The sequence below is a fragment of the Trachymyrmex cornetzi genome, unplaced genomic scaffold (assembly GCF_001594075.2).
Source record: "Trachymyrmex cornetzi isolate Tcor2-1 unplaced genomic scaffold, Tcor1.1 scaffold227, whole genome shotgun sequence".
In the NCBI taxonomy this organism is placed as follows: domain Eukaryota; kingdom Metazoa; phylum Arthropoda; class Insecta; order Hymenoptera; family Formicidae; genus Trachymyrmex; species Trachymyrmex cornetzi.
In genome coordinates, this window is record NW_017296923.1 from 1210494 (window position 1) to 1236060 (window position 25567).

Here is a 25567-nt window from a genome sequence, read left to right on the forward strand (position 1 = left end):
TCTCGCAGAGAAAGGCGATACGGCGCCCCTAAGTGACTTTATCCGATCCGATGGTCGTTCTCCTCGCCTGAAGTCGTGCGTTCCGGTCGGATCGACTTTCAGCTCTCGTGGGCCATAGGGAGCGGCGAAGCACGACTTGGATCTTATAGCGGACTCCTGCCCGGTACAGGCTACTTAGATAAATAGAGCGGACGTGCACTCGATGTTAGGGAACGGGGTTGTGAGTGGAAAGTGATGGTTACCGAATTAAATGACGATGGAAATTGCGTGGAAAGAGAGATAAAGATAGATAGATAGATAGATAGAGAGAGAGAGAGAGAGAGAGAGAGAGAGAGAGAGGAGAGGAAGAGAGAGAAAAGGAGAGGAAGAGAAAGAGAGAGGGAGAGGGAGGGAGGGGGAGAGATAGAGGGAGAGATAAGGGTAGAGAGAAGAAGAGAGAAAAAAGGTGGTGAGTAGAAGCAGGCAACCGACGGAAGGTCGCCAGATTTGATGGACCGGAATAGACCATTACTCCACCTCAATCGAGTAGCAAATACTCCGCTCTCGAAAAATCCAGTAGCCTACTATCGATCCCCATGGTCCACGAAGGCAGCCTCTCCTCGGAACTACTCGGCTCTGTGATCCCCTTGTCTGGCAGACACTATCGGCTTGGTTTCTCTAGCCTTCTTTTTTGTAATAATCTCAAACAGCCGCAACTCAGCGGCTCAGGTAGGAGATCCCATTACATCCCGTCTGCACTTTTTGCATCGCCGGGTTTATAAAGACCGGTAGCACTTTGGAGATCTTCCGGGTCTTTCGCGCGCCCGAAAATCAAGTATTCTCTGAACACGAGCGCACCGAGGAGCGCATTGATGGGTTTCAACAAGACGAGTATAGACGCCAGAACTAAAGCTGAGCTTACGTAGATATTTGCATCGCACGGCGGGATTGTAATTCGGGTATTATCCATTGTTTTAGATCGGATCAACTGTACTGTGTCCAGCTGTACACAGATTACATGGTACATATGTTGTCTAATACGAGAAACGTACGAAATGTTTTACATTCTTCAACAAAATTAGCGTCTATTGAATTCTGTACCAGTTACAGAATTCGTATTTGTACATATATGATTCATCTACAACAGAACAAAAATTTTTTAATAAAAAATTTACGGCGCGTTAATGAAACTTTAATTCCGTTAAATGAGCGTATATTGAAGCAAAATCAGAGGTATAGGAAATACATTATAGAAACATGCATATTAAAAGCTATTGCTTGATCCATTCAACCAATCTATTTTCCTTCACTGCGTGAGTACGCATTAATGTATTCTGCGTAGCTCGAGTGCATTTGCGGAAGCTATTGTTAATTCACAGAGGATGAAACAGCCATTCCGCGATATGTCCAGGGTAGTATAGTGTTTACCGCCAACATCACTATCACAACAATGGCATACACATTGAATTTTTAACATGCTGAGTATACAGATATCACGTACACGAGGTACCGCTTGCATTTAATATCGCTCCACGAAGTATTCAATCGTTCGATCTTCTTCCTACCGTGACGTGTCGACCGCAGCCGAAAAGAGAAGCACGTTCGCTATGCAACGCGAAGAGGCTCGATAGACTACAATCCGCAAACTCTCTCTCTCGACCGCAGTGAATTTTTCATTCGTTCTAAAAATATCGGATTATCGTATCCGGTGAAATGGAATTCGTTTATGGATATTTAGCTTCATTGCGTATTATAAGAAACAATTTTTGTGCAAAATTTTTGTAGAATTATTAATTTTTATGCTTTTTATACGAATATAAATTATAATTATAAATATTGTGTTGAATAAAATCACCAACGATAAAGTATAAAAAAAGAAACTCTAGCCATTATACTTATTTATTGCACACAGCGCATTTTTACAAAAAAATTTTTCAATGTGTTTTACATATTACATGCAAACTTATTTATTATACAACGATCATTATGTGGTTTATACAAGATATAAAATACGCGCCAAGTATTGACGCAATGGTTTAAAATTATGATTAAAATTTAATGGTTTTAGTTAGAGCATCAAGTTTTTCTTTTTGTAACTCATTAACCGCCCAAGTTATTTCTTTAGAAAATTTATTACATCTAAAAGTTTGCTTGTTTTTAAATTCTAAATAAAAATTTATAAATTATCTCTTACAATATTTAGATCCCAATTAATCTGGAAATTGCATTACCTGTTTTTGTTTATGCACTAAACTTACATTATTAATAGCGTATATTTCGCAAGCGATTATGTTATTTCAACCGTTAAATCAAGCAATTTCCGTATTTCACATTTTAACATATTAAAACCCGAACGTATCACTTTTTTTTGTAGCTGGCTAAAAATTGACGTGAATATATTGAAAATTATATCGCGGCGTCGAACAATGGATTTTAACGCGCTATTCAAAATTTCATCAACAATGCTCTAATGCGATGAGAGACGACGACGACGACGTGTCGGTCCGCGTAAATTGAAATGGGTATTTCACTTTGCGGAAAACTTGCGAAATAAATCACGCAGCCGAATTTTCCCCGCAAAGTGGATATTTCTGATCGGAATTTATATCGGACTCCGAGGACGCCCGTATTCCTTCTCGCGCGCATCTATCTGCGTAACGTACGCGTTCCGGTGAACATTTCCAGTATAAATGGATCGCGCCACACGACAAGCATTGCGATACACTTGCAGTCGTAAATTGAACCGTAAGAGGATTCGCACGTAGCCTTTAGCTACAGAAGATCGAAGCTATTTATACTACTATTTCCGATATATTTTCAGTAGATCACATTAACCTCCAGGGGTGGGTGGGTTCCTTTGATATTGCACAAGATATAGTCTAACCCGGTATATATAGCTTATATAAAACCTTGTGGAAAAATGAGAATATAAGCAATAGAACTGCGATAAAGATAATGAAATTGAAGAAAAGTAAAAGGAAAACAGTTTAAAGAGATAAATTGTTTACGTAAATTATTATAATAATACAGTTTTTAAGAGAATTACATATTGCAAAAATATATGTTTATGAAAACTTTTTAACGGAGCTGTTTACGATCGTGTGAGTTAGGTTCGATATTGCAGAAATTGTTCGCAGAAACAATAACGCTGGATACGTCGATGGATGTGACGGTTCTAGATGTAACGGAAGAAATAATCCATGTTTACGTACGAGAAGAAAATAAAAAATATGCGTATGCAGATGCGATACATTTTTCCATAAAATGAATGAGGGAAGGGAAGCTACACATCCCGCAGTTATCTCGGAAAGAGTTACGTGTCTTTTACTATCGAAGTCGGCTGTGTCAGTGAAGAAACAGCCGTCTGTGTCGTATTATAAATCTCCTGCCGACGTGAGCGTCATTTAAATTGTCGACGGTACAGCACAATGACCGCACCTCGAGATGCTGGCGTTGCATGGCGCGTGCGCGCGCGCGCGCAGCATGCTATATACCTAGCAGTTGCAGTTTCGCACGAGACGCGAGGAGGAAAAAACTGGCGATTCGCTAGCCCGTTCATCGGCTCGACCCTTTTTTATCCCTTCTCAGTCGTGGAAACGTGCGCGGAATGATATAAGCGCCACGTTTATCTCATTTGTGTACTCGCTAGACGAGAAGCGCTCCACGCCGCGCTAAGCAACATGGTGTTTTATAAACGAGCTCCCCCCTTGCATTCACAATGCAGCTTTTCGCTTCCGTTTCCGCGGTCCGCAATACGTTTTTCGTGATAAGCTTTTCTGACTGACCGAAACGAATGTATCATATATAGATTTATATACATACATTGAATGAAAAATATTCAATTTTTATGCGATAATTTTTTGGGTCTGTTTATTTTTCATTGAAATTCAGTTAAAAATTAAAAAATATCTTTATCTCTGATATTTTTGTGAAATTTCAAACAGAACTATGCATAGTGTGCAATTACTCCATATTTTCACCATACGATGAAAAAATTCACGTTAATTTTACAGTTAAGCCTGCGGCACACTATGCGTATTTTCCTGGAAGATTGCTTGCGTTTTAGTAAATTACTAAGAATTCTGCGTTCCCGTGTAGAAAATTGTTAGGACTTAAAAAAGGACCTGATTAGTTTGCCCTAAAATTAATCGGGCAATTATTAGGTTAGATAACTTGGGCCCTATATGGCATGTAACAAATTGTTTATCAGGACCCTTATAAGGAAAAATTATCGGGATCCTATAAGAATAAATTATCAGGGCCTTATGAGGAAATATTATGGGAATTAATTTTATGGTATTTTGAAACCTGTCAATATGTTCCTGATAGAAATTTGTGTAATTTAAACTGAACATCCAGTCAGTTACTATTATACTTGCTATCGAATACTATATATTAATTCCTCTTATACGAAAATAATGCAACTGATTGTGAGCAAAATTAGTTAGGTAATTATTCAATTTAATATCCTCAACACCAATAATCAAAATTATGTTCGACAGACGCATTTTTTTATACAAAATGAAAGAATCTGGCAGAAAAAAAGATCGCTATACCCTGCAAGATATTTAACTTAACTTAAAGTTAACAATTGTTTATAGGTTAGGAAATCTGTAATATATAGCACATATACTCTACCGCTTGGCATCTCTAATAAATCCTTTCCAGGCCCTTATAAGTTAGCCCTAATAAATAAGTATTTATAAAGTTGATGCATCCGTATCAAATCCCGATGAGGGTCTTATCAGATATAAATAAGGAAGCCTTATTTATGACATCCCTAATAAATTATGATCGGGACCTTATTAAGTTAAAATAAGGACATTTTTCTTATGGCATCCCTAATAAATAATAATCAGAGCCTTATGTTACATAAGGCTATCCCTAAGAATTTTCTACATGGGGTGTGGTGCAATTCTAGTAACTTACTAAAACGCAAGCATTTCAGCAAAAAAATAAGCATTGTGTGCCGCAGGTTTTACTTTAGGCTGACTTGACACCGCCATTGACTACTATATGCGGCTGACTGTTTCGTTTCTACTACTTGGTTGCACCGGTGATGTCATATCTCACTTAACATAGTCCTCGACTCCTATCTCTTTCTCGCGATTGTATTATGTATAATTGCTTATCTGATTCAGTCCTTTTGAATGATATTTGAATTTACTATTTATTTAATAAAATTAACATATTTATTTAATTTTACATTAAAATGAATAACAAGTTTTACATGTTATAAATATATAAATGTGCAGCTAAACATTTTTTTAATTTAAACACTGATATTACTATATACATATTTCCAATTTATCTGTTCTTTAATTCCGCAAAAATCGGATTATAAGCGTTGCAGTAGCAGGTTAGATTTGATTTACGCTAAATCCTGTTCTATTAAGTTTGATACCAAAAAGAACTTTGAAAAGAGAAGGAAATACAAGCGGAGCTTACTCTAAAGTACAGTTATTAAGCCTCTAACAATCTAAAAGATTTAAAAGTTACTTCGACATTAATGCCGATCCAATAAGACATCAGAAATCGAATTCGACTTTTTTTATTCATTATTCTATTCTACTATTATGCTTCACAGTCGAAATGCCGAATGAGAAAGATTGCGAAACTGACATTAAGTGTTCTTGTTAATCCAGCTGCGACTGTATTTCTATCAGATGCACTCGTGAAACTTGGAACAAATTCATTCAAGATCTTTATGATTACTGCGGCTTCAATTTCCGGTCGACCCCATCGTAAAAGTCGTCTTCCTAGTTATGCCCACCGATTTCTCAAGCACTTCGAGCCGTTAAAAGAATTTAAACTGTTTCTGGTAAATATGTTTAAAAAATATACAATGAAAACGCAACATACTGTCATTATCTGATCTCGATATTTGGTCGTTAAATTGCATGTTGAGTTCATCTATTATTTATGATCAACGTTAAACGTTTCAAATCGAATAGTGCTGTTTAAGATCTTTGCCATTGTCTGACAAAGGAAGTATAATGGATGAGACATACAAATAGAATTCAATGAAAAACGAATTGATAGACGCTGCTTTTTCCTCTTTGAGCTATAAAGTGGAAGGTGCAAAACAATACGCGCGTATTCTACTTAAAAGAGCTCGCTCCATTCCATTGACGAGTATCAATGGCGAGTATTTCGCGTATCGAACATATCGATTGAGCTGGACGGTGATATCGAAAACTTCCAGAGGATTTCACAATTTCACGACAGTCGACAACAAAAGTCACGTGAAATAACTCGCCCGGCGTGCAACTTTATTTATTGCAACGGACCACCTTTGAAATTCAATGGCACATATATGCACAGTAGCACAACTCCTGGACAAATTCCTCACACTGTAACTTCGATGATGTCGCGTATCCGTACAGACTGCAAGCTTTAAACACGAGGTGTGACATGCATTCAGGAGATCACGCGGTTTCTATCAAATATGCAATTTCCATTAAATTGTTGTACGTGAACCACTTGAGAAAGCTTTTCAGAATATACGCTTCATAAATACAGATTGTGTGCCCAGTTAATCGTTTTGAATATGTATAATAAATTTCCATCCCGAAACTTGCGGTTCGTTATTTATACAACCCACACCATAGCTATTATTATCTAGGAAAGTAAAACCGTTTATTATATTAACAACGTTATTATAATATATTAAATATTTTTCACATTTTAATATGGTTTATTTATATTGTATATAGTTTATTGTTTAAAACATATATTGCTCGTTACTTCAAAACATAACACAAAATATTAAGTTTTACAGAAAATGAGAAAAACAATATTTCACGTGACGGAAAATTATTGACTAATCAAATAATATTGGCAAAAAAAAAAAAATATTCTTAATATGATCAAATGTTATTTCTGTTATTTTTGTTTCACAAACTTACACAACCATCCTTTTTGAGTTTGACAATTTTTTTGTTTATTGTAATTGAAGTTAAGCTAGTTCTTTTGATGATTTACAGGGTAATGTTTATCTAATTCAATCATGATAATAATTCAAATATTTCTTTCAAAAATGTTTCTTTGAGTTGTGTCACTTTTGAAATAAAGGAGATATATTTTCAAAATAAGCTCCTATTTGTGCAGACTTTATTATAATAATTTATAATAATCTAATATTCTAATCGGTCCAACAGCGTATAATTTCAGTTAAAATTGAACGTGCTCTACAATTTATCATAAACATACGAATTTTACCTATTTTTGCTCTCATCGTGGAGCTAAAATAAATCGTCACATAAGCGCAAAAAATTATTAGCCGTTGGCTATGTACATATCTCTTCGACCGTATATTGGCAACAGCTTGCAGCCGTACCATCGAAAGTTCTAGGAAAGAGAAGTCCTCCGGGTAAAAAGCCAACCATGTATCGCTATGTACATATATTTCCTTGAAGCATTTTGTACGGGAAGCGCAGCTGGTGGCGTTTGCTGAATGTCAAGCTAAGACGAATTGCTCAGACACAACTGATCTTTCTATTGGCAGCCTGAATGGTTAACTTATATTCTCGTATTGCGTAATGGAGTTCGTCTCCTGTATATCACATCTTCCTCCCTCTGCATATATGCACATCTCGTGTCGAAACTGTAACATCTTTTCTTTCATACATCCATTTTGTGATTCGGGATTACGAGCTGCCGTCGCAGCTGCATCCTATTCTCGCGGGTAACTACCTCTTCTCGCCCGGTATGTCGCGTGTTTACGAGAAATCGAGACACTTCAGGAAACTTGCAAAGTCACGACTCTACTTGAGGAAGATATTACGCCTGATCTCCGAAAATTCGTCGGTGGAAAGAGAAAGAGAGAGGGAAGAGAGAAAAGGGAGAGAGAGAAAAAAGAGAGATCGAGAATGTCGTGTCTCAGTCGAGGTAATCTGCTTTGCAACCGTTCGCAGGTTGATGTATAAAATGGCTCGGAAAAGTAATGAACGTAAGGCGGTAAGTTCCAACGAATCTCGCGGGAGCAGTTTGCTGTGGACCGTGATTTATCGCTGTTGAACTACACACGAAGAAGGAGCACTCGTGCGAACCGCGGTCGCTATTTATACGGATCTTGCCGCTGACCCCTGCGAAAGAACTCGATCGTGATAGATTCAACCTTATCACTGCATCATTCAACCGTAAAGGCACCAGAAATACGTTATTATGTCTAATAATTCAACGTTCAAGTAAAAAGCAGCAAGGAAAAATTAAAGTAAGGCAGCGTGAACAAGCAGGTCACTGTTAAACGAATCTCTATTACATTAAAACGTTGTAAACATGTCTTGATCGATTGATCAATTTCCTGGCAAACAAAAAGCAAGTGCAACAAGACCGCATAGTTTTTGTTAGCCAACTGTTAAGTAACCAACTTTGTAAGTAATTAATCGCGTTTATGCGTCATTAGGATAAAAACTTTATAAAGATAATTGTTCACACACGTGTGTTTCGCGAAAATAATATCGTAGATACTAATAAATATAAGATATTGTAATAAAATTGTAATAATATAATTATATATATGCATATACCACTCATATCATCAACGACGACGTAATTATTAAATTGTCATTTTGCTTACAAAAAAAGTATGGAATATAAAGAAAAAAAGAAACGATATATTTTAAAAGAACATACTTTTATTCCTTAACAATCAATTATTACAACAAAGTTGTATTTCAAAATTACTATTGTGAAATTTCAATGATTCAATATATTAAAAATCATTTTCTGGAAAACTTTTTATTTTTTGAAATCTGTCATTGGGAAATGAGCGGTATAATAATTATAATTTATAGAGTAATAAAAAAAATTTCGTTATTCTTAATTAAAACTACGTAAATTTCGTAAATAAGTATATAAAGAATCTGCTGCAAATTGACGGTGAAGGTATTTATTTTGTGATATTACATTTCGTGGTGCGCATGTATTTAATTTAAAGTAACAGTACTTAGCTACCCGCGCTACGTGTAAACATTAATTACGAAATATGCCAGCGATAGATTCTCTTCTCCACCGACACCTAAAATCTTGCTACGATGTTCAAGGAAGTTGTATCTGGTTATGCATCCGCGTTTCCATTAAAACGGGTAGATTTAACCAACGCGGCAAGCGCATTTAGCCAGCTATGTGAGGAAATAGATATGCTTAATGAAACGCGCTTTCGGTGCACACGGTGCCTAACTCGATTTCTACCATCGCGGTAACCGGGCCACGTGATGCGTATGTTACTCTATACGATGAACTTATTATCATATTTCCCACCTGATAAACCACGAAACTTGATGCTTTATCGATGCGAATATATAACTGATTCGAATATCATCTCTAATGCGAAATTCTTGATATTCCTCAATATTATTGAAACTGCAACAATTGCGACAGTTGCAGCAAATAAACGTTGAAAAAGAAAAAGAGAGGGGGGAGAGAGAGAGAGAGAGAGAGAGAGAGAGAGTGTGTGTGTGTGTGTGTGTGTGTGTGTGTGTGTGTGTGAGATTTCAATCAAAGAATTTTTTCGTGGTTTTTCTTTTTGGATACCATATTGTAGTGAATATTGATTTATATGAAATTTTTGTGAAATATTGAAAATCGCACGAAAAATATTACTTCATAATATAATTTTGACGCATAAGAAAGGACTAAAAAGGTAACAATTATAATAATTTACAGCTTTTCTGAGCATTTTGTATCAGTGAATAGCGTAATTTTCAAACACATTTCATTCTAAAGTAATTATTGTTGAATCCGGAATAATTGCTCACAAAGTGACAAGAAATTTCACTATAAATGTTTTTATAGTATCATATAAACAAATACGACAGAGATAGATTTCATAATCGTACTGTGAATAACATTTGAATAATGCTGAGAATCAACCGCGTCGACTAGTTAATTAATTTTTTATACGGTTTAATAAAATAGGTGGAACTTGAGTTGCCAGTTATATATAGTTAGACAGAAAGTTTGATCGTCTTAAGCGAAAATCAGCTTAAGGAAAACTGACTCCAAAACTGACAGTTTATCTTTTCCACTTTGAAGTTCTCAGCAGTTGGGAATAGAATCAGCTGCCGTTTAACGATGCCTTAACTACATTTAATTATGAAACTTGTCGATATATCGCTTATGGACATTATAAAATTACAGTTATTATCTCCCATCGTGGTATAGTAGAAACATCTCACGGAACGGAATCACTTTTCCGAGTTGAAAACCGATTGTTACGATGCAAATTATGAAAGAGAGTAAAGACGTATTCTTCGGGTCGTTGTTAAGTCCGCGAAACAATTTCACAAATTGCAAACAAACCAAGGTGGAAATCGGTCGTACAGAGGAAATTGCCGAGGGCAAACTGATATTCCCCTTCTGCCTTCGGCGGATAATTAATCCCTTACATTATTCTAATGAAATACGTGAGCGCAGGAGACAGAGAGCCGGAAGGGACCGGAAACTTAGTTAGGAGAAGTGAAAATAAGCGGATAATGATAATAGTTCTTGGACCATAGATTTTCCTCGGGCAAGATTAGGGGGCGTAACTTCCGGCAACTTTGGGGGAGTGCAATGACAACGACGGCGACGACGGCGACGACAAGGAGGACGCCGGTGGGAACCCAAGATGTTCGATAAAATTTTACGTAGTAGTTACTGGCAAATGCAATTTCAATGTTTACCTGAATCTTCCATTGTAGCGACGGGTAGCTCGTCGTAAAGATTTCACTGCCATAACTTGTTTTTCCGATAACAATAATTGTGAACATGAAGATAAACTATGTTGACTATTGTAGACAGTATCTATTTTTCGTAGAACCAATCAGAAGACAAGTCACGATATATCGCGGAAGGAAAATAGTCACATGATATTTATAGTTTTGTTTTTCTCACAGTACGTTTCTACCGTTAAACTTTGTTCAAAGTCTTTTATAAGGTCTCGAGACACTAACAGAGATTATGCATTCTTATTTTGGTACGTCCGTTAACTATACTCTATTACTTTAGATTAATTTGGTCATAAAATTGTGCCATAAAAAGACAACTTGATTATTAATATAAATTCGTAACTTACTGTTGGTATAATAAAGTTAAATGTTTCGTATTCTGTCATGAACGTAATCAATAAGTCAAATTGCGCTGGAAATCTCTAATGAAAGTTTTACGCATATAATAAATCGATCGACTTCCATGTTTTGTTTAAAGCACATAAGCAACGAGTAACACATTGCAGCGCAATATTGGCCCTAATATGATCCCTTAAATCCACCACGTCAGTTCAACGTATTATTACGTTTGAAGTTTGAAATCAAACCGAAGGTATATAAAAGATGAAAGAATGAAGAAGAGTGAGAGAGGAAATTATTGGTAAACTATTCCAAAAGGAACGAACGAGAGGCAGGAGGAGAACAGTGGATGGACGAGAGAAGACGGATACGCCAACCCTTGATTTACTCGGAGTCTTATTGAGTGGGGGAAAAAGGCGGGCAAACAGGTTATCCGAAGCACAGGATTGTCCATAGAAGTAGGAGTAGGTGGCACGTGACGTGAATGCACAACGCCATACCAATACCCTTCGCTCTCAGCCTCTCGACCGCCTCTATCTCGACTTTACTCTCGCGTGTGTTCTCCAAAAGAATGCGGATGCTTACCGGGCCCTATTGCTGTGCTAGCACTACTACCGATGCTATTACTATCGTTGTTACTGCTACTGCTGCTGCTACCACTACGATAGCAATTCGTGGCTAGCAGGCTCAGACATCGACCGATATTTCCAGCTTGTTCTATGTCCTTTCAGTCGACCCTTGCTGCGCACTTGTTCCCGTGTCCACAAGACCATTTGTACGGTATTTAACGTGATTTTTCAATCTCGTCCTTTATTGTTATCTCGTTTTCCTTTTCGTCTGTTCGTTTCTCTCCGCCGAAGCCTCTCTTGTGTGAAAGAAAAAACGAAATATTCCAAGCGCAAGCAAATCGAATTCTTATATATGATTGAGTCGTTTTCTCTTTCTCTTGGACCTTTCCTCTTTTTGTGCAAAGAGTAAAATACGTCACTCGTATATTTATTCGCATCGTCCATACCATTATAATTGTTCTGTAGGTAAAATCAATACACTAAAATAGCGAAGTGTACCGTTAAAATTGAATATACACAGAAGTTTGAATAAGAGCCAGTTTTATTTGCAAGGATAACTGACGAAGTATTCGATTTGTTTATTCACGCCAGATGCAAACACGTAATACATCCGCCATTCAAATGAAATTATTTTTGTAGAATTTATTTATTTTATGGAATATCGGAGAAGCAATTTTTGTATTGATTCTACCGTTATGTAAAATGGTATTCAATAAAAGAAAATGCAATTTGTATCAGAAACTATCCTACACGGAATAATATTTTCAGAATGCCTTGGAATGAAGTAAATATATTTTACATGTATAACAAAAAGAAATATATGGTTGATTAACTTTACGAGGCTTTGATTAACTTTACGAGAAATTTTGACGCCTAGTTACACTCCCTTTTTTACTACATATAAATCTGTACGCGTTTGAAATTCAAATATGTTGTGATTTCGCATTTATTGATCTATGTCGACAGGAAAATATCGCTCACGAGTTTGCGCGAAATGAAGAAATGTAGGAAACCTAACTAACAATAAGATATAGCTTTTTTTGACATAAAATTGAGCGAGCATTTACATTCTTCTCGATTTCGGAAATCCCTGCAGAGGTATTAAGCTCGACCCTGCGAAGTTTTTATTAGTCCCAGAAAGTTTTGCAACCTCAAAGGAAGGAAGATCTGTCGGCTGCAGACCGCAGTAATTTATAATTCCACTAGCAAAGTTTAACGTAAGCCGCGGAATGAAATGAACCGAAATTATGTAGTTTCCTGCGAATACCTTATGATAGCTTATTTTATTGAAAATTGTTTCTTAAAATAACCGCAGTTGTGTGTTAAATAGAATCTGCTACCACATTGGAACAAAGTTTTTCAATCGGTATCGTAGCACGCTGTGTGCCATAAATGGTCTCCAAGTGTCACAAAAATTTTTATGAAATAAAAAGAAGCGAAAAAATTAAAAAATAGATAAAAACACGAATAAAGCGTGAAAAAAAAATTACCTGAAGTATATATTGTGTTTTCTCTTATTTTAACCAAAGCAATATCGTGATTATAATAAAATTAAAATAATAAAACAAAACAATAAAATAAAAAATAAAAACTTTAGACATTTCACTTTTATTTCTGAATCGATATCTGATAAAAGACCTATATTGTACTTATAATAATGTATCTCGACTGAAGTTATTTAATTCTTAAACACCTTTTCGATATGACATATCCAGTTTTCTTCTTTCAAATGCTTTTTCCATTAACTTTTTAATTAATATAAAAATACATACATTTGCTTGATATTATTATATTCCTTAATGTGTCTCGTTTCATTTAAAAAAAAATTTTTTACAATACGTTTATTTTTATAAACGTTTTAATTTTAAATTATAAGCAATTGGGTTATGCATATTGGTGTGTCCTATAGTGTGATGTTCAAGTTTAATGTGCTGCGAAACGAAAAAAGTGGAAAAATGTTACATTCTATTTTCGCAAAATATAAATGTTGAGCGCTTGCGAGCGCTTAAGGAGTGAAGAATATCGAATATGTTGCGTACTCATTGACAACAAGAAAAATTTCTGCCCACAGTCCATAGCGGAACATGGACGATATTCTTTTATTCAGCAACATCAAAAAAATTCCTTCAATCATACAAAATTTATACTCACGTGATCTCCGCGATCTTAAAATTTCAACTTGATCGATCCGTAGACGCAATGCCTGTCGCGAGGATGTATGAGACACGCGAACGCAAGGTTTCCAGGAAGAAAATTTAATAAAAGGTATCTCGTTGCGGGATGTGGCGTGTGTGACGGGGAGAGGTAGTTCGACGGTGTCGAGATACTTGGCACCTCCTCGACAAGAATATAAGCCACTATCATCTAAGGGCGAGCGCGAGGAGATTCGAACACTTACACAAGTCCCTGTTCTCTTCTCTACTATGGCACACGAATCTAAACTACACACGCAGACGTATTCACAAATACCCGTACACACGACCTACCTTGACTCCGTTTCTGTTCCTTCATCGGTCGGAGTCACTCCGCCATTTCCTTGTAAGCTATAGTAGTGCGAAACTAATTACTATTCATGTCACGAGCAGTTCCCAACTACGCCCGCGCGGGGCGAGGAGCAATGTAAATAAATTATTATAGCACATGAAAAGCCATAATTTTGTACTTTTTCGGCATCTTTACTCCACTGCTTTTTATGAATTGAAGCGCAGTTTCTTGCCTAAGGCAGAATTATCGGCGATACGATTAAAGAGTTGAGAAGTTCAAGTGAAAAAGGCGCTGCTACGACTTTGGCACATCGCCAAGTTCGCGCATAGTTTAAAAATAAAGAATTTTTCTCATAAAAGATGATTTTGAAAGTGCGTATCTACGGAGGTACAGTATTTTACCAATATTATTGAAGTTTCGTTTTTATAGCTATCAACCTGAAATTATGCGGGAAAAGATAATAATGAAAGCTGGTCGTGCAGACTAATTAAGGTATTTAAGGTAATTAAGGTATAAGTTACCAATATCTTTTGAGATAATCTCACTTCGTGAAAAGATAACAAGCGCGGCTTTCCCTGGTCGCGGAGTTAATGAAGATAGTCATTCTGAACTAATGTTCTTATTTTTCTTTCGGTTTTTACGTTGGAATAAATAACGCGTTACTGCTATTATTTTTAAAGTATTTGCGCAAATAATGAATTTTTTGTAAACACATGAGTTTTCTACTAATATGTATCATTACATTCACGATTTCTGAGAGATATCATTTTTCATGTATTTTTACATTCAGGATTTCTGGGAGATGATCATTTTTATTCCAATGTAAACGAATGAATTCCTCATAAAGCGGAGGATAATACCGGAATGGTACGTATGAAATCGCAGTTATACGCAAATCTATTTTAAATCTGAATGCATCTGCGGTGCTTGATTATAACTCAATTTCCATCCATTATTTTTTCACGCACTGAAAGAATTTGTTACCAGTATAAATGTTGGGACAGTAGATTTATACTTAAGCTTATTTTAAATTTGATATTTGTGCGTACAAATATAATTCCATGCTGGCAATAAAAATTTAATGCGATAAAAAGCGCAGTACAATTTTAAATAGCTAGAAATAATACTGTACTGAAAGAAAAGATTGGCTGAATATGGCATAGCATTTTTAATTCAATGCAGCAGCCAATTTTTGGTTAAGTAAGCTTATCGAAATCCTATGCTAACATTGCGAATAGGCTACGTAATCAAAAATTATAGCTGCTGTAACAAAAAATTGACTACTGCAGCCAATTAAAAATGCTATGCAATATTTTACCATCTAATTTGTTGCAACAGTCAAACTTTTCTTTCAGTGTGCCTCAGAATTACAAAATTTTAGCGAAGGATACATAAAATGGGAAAAGCTGCAAGATTAATTTGGTCATAACATACTAAAATACTAAGATATACAAATGCGAGAAAAAAATGTAGCTATGTGTCATCGTAAAAATTATGATGAAAATCACTCATAGATTCTTAACTTGTATCGCGGAGTAAAAGTGACGATTGCCTCCGGGAGGGAAGTGGCAAAACTCATTTACGATGCTAATTACTTTGAACAATTAATTAACTCAGTTATATCAAACTGAATAGAACTTATCGGGTCTCGCTTGAGAGGTTCATTTTATATACCTAAGCATGGGGTGCGTCTTTGGTACTTTACATAAAAGGGAGTAGCAAAATGCTAATTGCCTTCCTACATAGGAAAGTTTCGTCGGGAACATTGAGCTCCCACGTAAAATATTATTACCTTTAATCGTAGCTCGATAAACATTGCGCTCCGAAAACACTCGCAATTAAATGACTGCGCAATTCGGGGAAGGACGCGAATCAAACAGATACTCTCCGTTAAAATCTTGTGCGATACAAGCAATCCAGTCCTAGCTTCGGCACCGCGTGGTACCATTTATTTTCAACTGTCAATAAAACGCAAATAAATTCTCGCTGGTTGCCGTAGCTAAATATATTTCGCTCCAAATACCTCCATATCCCTGGTAACAGTCCCTGAGTTTTGTTCACGGCAAGGGATTACGCGTTGAAAATTCGGCATTTTTGTTTTACGTTTTTCTCACAAAAACGAGAAATACAAGGATATACATTCATCGCGCATGTTAATAAGCATTACTAGTGGACTTTCAATGATCTATATAAGAATTTTATGTCTTATCTATATTTTGAATATCTTATAAATATCTAATTGATATTAATATAACATATTAATATCAATATCTTTATACAAATAGAGACATTAATATTCTATATTTAAATCGTACGAAATGTAAAATTTTATTTTCTCTCTATTTTGCATATTTGAGAGATCCAAATTTGCAATAATAATCGGTAATATAATCGCTAAGAAACGCGAATATTTGCAAATGCAACAATATTATAGATTTATTTACGAATGGTTGACGAACGGGATTCATGTGCTAAAAGAGAATGTATATAAATATTGTCCAGATGTAAATTCCCGTACAAATATGGCATCGTTTCACATATAACCAATTTCCTGCAATAAATGCAGCAATCGGCAACACATATTACATAATTTAAATTAAAATAAAATGCCACCAGGGATCCGGTAAACGTCTGAACAAATTATTCGTTGGTTTCGCTGTTAGTGGAAATATTGACAGCAGAGCATATTGCAGCACAGAGAGAGATTCGATGGTCAAAAGTAACTTGCACAAACTCTCTCTCTCTCTCTCTCTCTCTCTCTCTCTCTCTCTCTCTCTCTCTCTCTCAGTATTTCCTTTCTCTTTCTCTTTTCCTCACTTGTCATATTCCAGTAATAAAAAAAAAATTAATTCGAATAAAGAACACGCCACACGACTCTCCCTTGTTTTTGTTCGTTCAAGAGGATTATTTTTCGAATCTCTGACGATGGTATCGACATATCGATACGCGCATATAACATTTAAATATCAGCAAACAATATCTCTATTTTTATTTACAGCACAAACATTCAAACATGCCTCCTCAATTCTTGCGTCATAGAGACGTGACTACTAATCGTAATAGTTATAATAGTAGGATAACAGAATTTGAAATTAATACAAGTTTGTATCACGCAAGCGTGACGTTAGCATAACGTAACTTCACGATATGTGTCCACATTACAACATAATAGAGAATGCGGTGCAGCGTCTGCCGAGAACTTTGCTACGTGATTCGTTAACGAGATGAGGCCGTACGATGCGATTTAACTTTCCTACAACGCGACGAGAGATGTTAACAGTAAGGCGTCATTGGCAATAAAATCAATGTGCGTATAAGTCAAGTAATTACATTAAAGTTAGACCTTAGGTATTTTATTTAATATTACAAATCTCCCATAAACTCGAGTGCAAAATGAAAATATTTCCATTTAAACACATATTACAAGAAATTGTACACAAGTCTTACACAGCAACACCTGCTGATATTTATTCACTTAAAATGTCGATGTAATTCAAGATGGTTGCTTTTGAATACAAGTGCGCAGTATTTACAAAGCTGAAATATATGGTAACGTCTGACGAACGCGACGAAGCGTGCACTCAAGCAATTGAAGTCAAAATTAACGTCCTGGAAAATGCTGAAAATCTAGGAAGCGTGATGATAAACGTCAATTTGCTTACAACGGGCAGGCTTTCCTCCTCGTTGCGTCGAGGAAAGATTGTCGTCGAGTGCTTTAGAAAATTTATGGAAAATTAAAGATGATGTCAAAAAAACAAAAGATGGTGTTTGTAATATTTACTCGAGCCAAATTTAACACATGAATTTATATTAAGTTCATGTGCTGCGAGCTTGTTTTGTGTAAAAACATAATAAGAGCAGAGTCATGATAATAATAGAAACTAGACAATGTTCCTGGAACTTCTTCTTTGTTCTTCTTACAGTTAAAGTAACAAAGTACAGTGTATGTTTCAAGATTACATGAAGATGTTTCGGGAACTTTCGGAAAAGGAATTTCTTCGCGCAAAGGGAAGGAAGAAAATGCAGATAACGCGTAAACTGAGAAAATAGGAGTATAATCTTTAATACCAATTCGCTGAGATTTCGGAATTATTCGCATTCGTTACGAAGCTAAATCACTTTACAAAGAAGAGAATATATTACCTTTGCATTGCTGCTTTAAAAGAAGAGAATTTTAGGTAGTAAAACATTCCGTGATGAGCCATTTTCGCGGGTTTTACCTATATTACAGCATTTACCTTCTCTCCATTAAGCGATGCTAACTTGATTTAAATATTTTTCACCCTGCAATATGAGACATGGGGCATGAGTTTGGAACGTGCATGTCTAAACTGTCCGAAGCCTTTGAACTTTTATAGTTGTTAATCGGTGCAGCGTTTCGCTCTCATCACATTTACGAAACTACCGTGAGCAGCCCACGATGAACGTGCCTGGAGGATGAAACGGCTTCAGGCAACCACAAAACCACGAGCGAAGGCTTATCAAGTTAAGCTTGGCCAAAATCACGGCTCACCGCGTTTCGCCTCGGGCTACAGATATCTTGAGATACTACCGAAATATTCGGCAATTCCATCTGGCGAGAGAAAGTCGGTTTTGCCCTTCGTCGCACAACTAAGTGTGATGGGTAATGAAGATAAGAGCGTGATGGGAAAGAGGAAAGCCGAAAGGGAGAGAACGTCGGGAATTCTCCAATTAAATCCACAGTACCTACCAATTCCTTCTATCATCTCTCTTTTTCCTTCTTTTCTCACTCTCTCTCTCTCTCTCTCTCTCTCTCTCTCTCTCTCTTCTTACGTCACACCAACTCTATCCCTCTATGACCGTTATTCTAGAATCCACTGTGTCTCCTTTTTCCCCATTTTCTTCCTTTTCTTTTGTTATCCAATACACACTGCTGCCTACGACAGAAATCTAAATCCTTCCTCGATAGCACGGATACTCCGAGTAGTAATTCCGGATTTGTAAATCGTTTTACGTGAGAGCATTTTTTTGCTTGCCACCGAATAAATTGCATTTAGGTACATCTCAATGGCCGGATAAAGCTGTTAGAAACGTTAGCCTGCCGACTATCTCAATCACCAGAATCCTCGCAGTTTCTTTCTACAAAAATTGCTTTAGGAATTTAAGCTAGAGATGTTACAGAATATATATATATTGGCGATTGTATATAATATTAAAATAATGACGTTTCAGTAAATATTCTATATATTTAAAGAACATGTTTTTTTTTAAAATCCATATCGCTCAATCTGATGCAAAAATACAGTTTGATGTGACGGCACGGCGACTGCATCATCATCGCGATGCAAAATCAATGTTTCACGCAGCGGACGCTCGAAATAGCTTCACACTCTACGAGAAATAATCGAAGCACTCGAAAAGTTGCGTAGATAGCATGGATCCGATAGGGGTAGCTCGCGAAATCTCATTTTTGTCCGATAAATGCACTTCCGGGATAATGTGCGCGAGCGCGCGCTTGCGGGTAGCGCGTATAAGAGCAGGTAAAAAAAAAAGGGAGAAACTGATAGAAGGGAAATGGGACGGGGCGGTGGCGGAAAATAGGGTGTGCTGCGATAGGACGGGTCGCGTGTGTAGGCCAGAATCGGGGTGTTCCGGGAGGGAACCGGGACGCGCGCGGAACGTGATTAATCGATGTTACCGAGCTAGACGAAGCGAAAGAGGGCGCCGTGACAAAGGTCGACTTCGCCATGGCGCCTCCACGCATAGCGCCGTCGGATTACCGGGACGGTAACGAGTTAACGACGAAGGCCGGCTCTCGTCGACACGACGCAGGCCATTACCCATGACAAATACTACGCTATGACGTTGACTTTTTCTTTCCATCCGCTCTGCTTTCCATCCACCCCCTTATCATCCCTTCATCTTTCCTCTCCGCCCGCTGTATCATTCCGCGTCAGTCGGGGCGACACCGGTCTGCGAAAATGAATTTTTGCTTGGCAACGGACTTTTGTGTGGCATGCAGACTCTAAGCCCGACCATTAGTGTGGCCCGTATCTCATGCCAGTTGCAGGATTGAGCTTTCTTATGGTCTTAGAAAGGAATTTGCTTAAAATGATTCTGATTCACTTCCCTCCTACAGCAACGTCAACTGATCGATAAATGTCTGTGATTTCTTTAGATTTATGCTGATCTACCCGAGCGACTTTATTTCTATGATAAATCGGTAAAATGCGATTGGAAAAGTAATTTGCCGCTACATAAAATCATTACTTATATTGTTATGAAATAACGGATTTCATGAAAGATCCACTAACGAAGTTAGTTTGGTACATAGCCACGTTATCAGAATTGTGGGAATTTTTCCTTTCCAACAAGAATTGTGACTGAGCCTTTCGAACTTTCCATCAAGACGCCTTGAATTCTATGAGAATCGTTGTAGAATCATGCATATAAATCGACAGGTTGTATCAGACCAATTGATAAATTGGAAAACGATGCCTAACAATGCATATTTTAAATAACAATTTTCATATAAATCCATCATCTAACAATAAGATTGAATTAAACCAAAAATGTTGCCAGAAAAATCTACAACACTAAATACAGGCATTTTTAATAGAATTTCTTAATCCTTCAACAGTACATGTACAAGAGCTGAATATTTCAGATAATATGAGACTACATCGGCTGCGCTATGTGAAGCTTTGAAAATCTTAGCAGCATTATTACGACGAGTTTATATTATCATCCTTAGAATATAAAGGAGTTAAAGGGGGACGGTATGCACGATATAATTGAAAATACCGAAGCGCACTTGAAAATGTCGATAAATCCCTGATACCTCACTGCTTCGACCATGGTCGTGACGCAAACCCGATTCGAGGGATACGAAGTTGAATGAGGCGGGCGAGAGCATGCGATGATGGCGAACAGGGGATGAACAAGAGACTGGTTGTGAATGGGGTAACCGCGCGTAACACATGTATCGTTGATTTGATGAATTTCAACTCTGTCGCATGCAAATAAACAGAGAGGGGAGGGAGAATGAGAGTAAATTGTATAATTATAATATAGATATTAATTATTTTTGCGTTTCCTGAAACAGCATTTTCTGCTAATGACAGATTCTTTGACGAAAGTAAAGCCAATTTTGCGTTCGCCGAAATTGAACGGAAAAAGCAATTACGGAGTTAGTTAATATCGGAAATTAAAAGCTTCAAACCAGTTAGCCTTTTAAGATTGCAAATCTTGGACAAAGAGTTCGTAATTGAGTAAATTTCAGTGGAATTTGTTTCAACAAAAATTGGACTCGAGATTTATTTAAAAAATATTAAATCAGAGAGAAACTAAAAATTTTCAACGAAAATATGTACATTCTAAATATATGTCGAAGAATTTTTTAGTAACAAGAATAACGATGTTATTGAGACTTACTTTATTTTAGATTTCTAGTAACGAAAATAGGTAACAGAATTTTTTACTAAAGGCAAAATATGTAGATTCACGTACATATTATATGTGTGTGTTGAGATCTGAAAGTGCACGCTTGTGATATACAATCGTTAATTCCACACGGAGAGAATTTTTTCTTAGAATTTACCCTGAAAATATGACAGTCGTGGGACAACATTGTATGTGTGTGTGTATATATATATATATATTTCGAAGAATTTTAATATAAATCTCTCTCATTCATTAATAAAACTACAATAAAGTATAAAATAAGTTTGATCAATTTTACTGAAGTGCATGATAAAAATTTTCAGAATATTGTATTGTACCACAATCACCATATTTTCAGGGTAAATTTTAAAAGAAAATTCTCTCCGTGCATGTCTCGATATACACATCGTTTTTTTCAAACAAATGAAAAAGAAATTATTATAAAAAAACTTAAAGTGAGACACCAAACACTAGTTCATGTGACGTAGTGGTTAGTCGTTTACACACGTTTACACGCGTTTACCTATGCTTGATATTTGTATAACATGACGCACAACCCAACTCCCGTTTTGACGTCACACCGCACATGTACATACGAGTCATAACGGTGATATTTACGGTGATACGAGAAGCAAAGGAAAAAGGAAGAAAAAAAAACTTTGCGCGAGTAACATTGTCGCCGCAAACTTGTCAGGACTAATAACGATTTTTTTGCGCAATTTCGCGACTTGAAGATTTGCGCAAGTAGATGCAGCGTTTATAGCAGAAGAACGTTATTTCATTAGCGATGCGATGATTTTTTCTCACCTACTCATTCATACAGAATGTAAACATTTTCACGAGTTTTATTACAAACTTGGGCGCGACGAAATAATAAAGCAGAGATAGACGCGAAAAACATGTTTCCTTGCTTTCCACGTGCGGTGCGGAATCAATTCTATACACGGAAATCCATGCGGCTTCTACAACGGTATAAAAATAGAATCTACAACAATGTTTCACGGCACTTGCCGCGACGCGATGTTTATTTCATACTTCACACGATACTTCGCGCTAACTAGCACACCGCAGCCTGAATGATTCGTTACTACATTGCATGATATTTTTATGAAATGGTAAAAGGATCTCGGACTTTCCTGACCAGGTTTATTTAAAAAAAAAAAAAAAAAGGAAAAAGAGATCTCTTTGTTTCACATATACAAATATGGAATAAAAGGGAAAAATATACATGATGTACGTTTCTATAGAGAAAAAGCAAATGTACGAAATTTATAATAAATAAATAAATAATGAAGGCTTTCGCTCGAAAAGCCGTTACTTTTCGTTCTTCAATTATCATCAATTGCAAATGCATAGACACGAGTACAAAGGGACTAATTGGAGCATAATTGGAATTACATATCTGCATTCACATCGCATGCTTTTGCCGACTTACACGTGACGATTCCAGATCCCTGCTCTATAGTGAATTAAAAATAATTTGTGCGAGCGCATGGAATTAAACGAATCGACGCGACATACAACGGCGGAACGCGATTTAAATTGGGATGCACGGTTGCAGTGATTCGAATTTTGCAACCGGACAAAGGCGATCGCTTGCAGCCGACAGTTAAATCGATGAAACGATGCCGCTTTTCATTGATTAGAATCCCGTTGCACAGCCTATGGCGCAGCACGTCCGAATCGAGCCGCAAACTCACGAAACCGCGAACCAAACGAGTACCAGCGGCAGCTGCGTGCTTGATTGCGCGCGCGTTCGCAGGCGCGTTTGTAGTTTCGACGGTTTGGACGTATGTCACAACACACGGCGTATGTCGCATATATACCTACGTATGGTGGATATATCCGCAACCCGGCGGCGGCATTCTGCCGGCGTACTCGATTGCGCGCCATACAACGGTGATATAAATTGAATTGCGGCCTGGCGTAAACGTATCAACGCGCCACTCGAGCACGAAGGCGAGTTCCAAGTGCCTGCTCCTTTAATGCTTTATTCGAATCAACCAGCGAAATGGATATACCTCGGATTCCAAAATATACCCAATGATCAAGGCAGCAGTAGGGAACAAGATCTATATCAACGCGAACCACCTTCAATATCGTCTTATAGTTTTCCCTCGTGATATTTCTTTGTTTATTCCTTTTCCCCAACGAAAGACGTCGACGTAGCAATTTCCGACGTTTCCCTTCCTCGATCGGCAAGTCCGATGTTTTCTTTGCTCTTGAAATGCGATGAATCTGATTACGCAGTATATACACGAGACGTGGAAAAACTGCTCGCCGTTCGTTCGGTGATATTGGCTATGTACTTGATATCAGCCGCTCTCCGGACATATACCGAGTAATACTCGTTATTTCAAGATTGATCCGAGCTGAGAATACTCGGTGGAAATCAACTGTGGTAGTAAGACCGCGCTCGCGCGTAATTTATATGCATGACTGGCGAGACGATATTACACGGAATCCAAAATATATCGCGAAAATATTTGATATTACGTATTTGAAAAAATGATCCACAGATAATACACATTTCGCGTATGAATATCTTTTCAAATGTATAAGAAAAGGTATATTTTTACACTTTCAGATAGCATTTATACAGAAATGTAAATTAAAGAGAATACAAAACATTTTTTTTAAAGGAAACCGTGAATATTTTCTAAAAAAATATCATTCTGTATATGAATATTAGAAAATATTCACAACTCTCTAAAAAATGTTTCATGTTCCCTTTATTTTATATTTCCCTTTAATTTACCCTTCTGTATGATAAATACTATCTAAAAGTATAAAAACGTTGTACATCTTTTCTCATACATTTAGAAAGATATTTCTTATACTCTTCATTAATGCTTAAAAAGCAGTAGGTAGTATAGTGAAATAGCTCTTTTGAGGTAAATAACTCAGTAAAACGCGTTAATTAACTCAATAATCTATTAATAACTACTTATAAATACATGGAAAGAATAGTTTTGTTAAATTATCTAAAAATTTAGATACAGATCTGAAAATAACTTTATTAAGCCATTAAAGTAATTATGTAGGATATTCGGTTGCTAAAATAACAAAAATTTTTGCAGCGTTGCTCATTATACTTGAGCGCCCTGCATAATTATTTTGATGGTTCAACAAAATTATTTTTATATGTGTACCTATCTACATTTTTAGATATTTTAGCAAAAATTCTTTTCGTGTACAGAAAAAATTCTGATAATAGTTACCAAATGTTAAGTAAAATAACTGCAATCAAATGTTCGGTTAATAAAATCAAAAATAATTTAACTTTTCTATATATTTAAGTATTATATCAAACATAATATAATCAACGTTTGGTAATACTTACTAAATATATAGAAAAGCAAAATTATTTTTTGTTATATAAATCCAACATTTGATTGCAATTATTTTATTCAACTATTATTAGACTCTTTTCTTCAATGTATATAGTAACTACGTATACAAAGAGCGATTATCATGTGATATTGTTAACGAGACACAAGATAAAATTATCACTCGGACTTGTTGAAAGCCTTCCACGAGCCTAATTACATGGCAGATACGTTGCAGGGCAGAATTTCGTACACGGTCTAAGGCATCTGTGCATTTACCGACGTACTGACCTATTTCGCTCGAGGCAGTTCTGTACCTCGAATTATACATTGACTATCTACATTTCGGTGTTTCTCAATCCGATAATACATCCGCATCCGACATACTTGGTACCTGGCGATTATACGCAGAATTATAGGAGACTGATGAAAAGTTTACCACACTGCATACACGATGAGAAGATAAACCCCCGTGTCGAACGGAAATTTCACATCACTAAATAATTCCGTTGTGTATACGCTACATGCATAAATTATTCGACATTACTTACGATAAAGATGAAACACCATAGGGACGAGCAATTGATTTTCCACACTAATGATCGGAATTATTTCCTTTGCTCGCATCAAGAAAAAAATTTCAATCATGATTTTCTCGCTTTGTGTCGAGGTGGATCGGAGGTGTGTCGGTTACGTGGGAACGACACGACGCGGGGGCAACAAAGGAAAGAATAAAATGCAACGCACATAT

At 36.6% G+C, this 25567-nt stretch overlaps 1 protein-coding gene across 10 annotated transcripts in view; it reads left to right on the forward strand.

Moving 5' to 3' along the window:
* Window positions 1-25567, forward strand: part of rg (A kinase anchor protein rugose) — a 389200-nt gene that overhangs the window by 180986 nt on the left and 182647 nt on the right. The gene's annotated exons all lie outside the window — the stretch shown is intronic.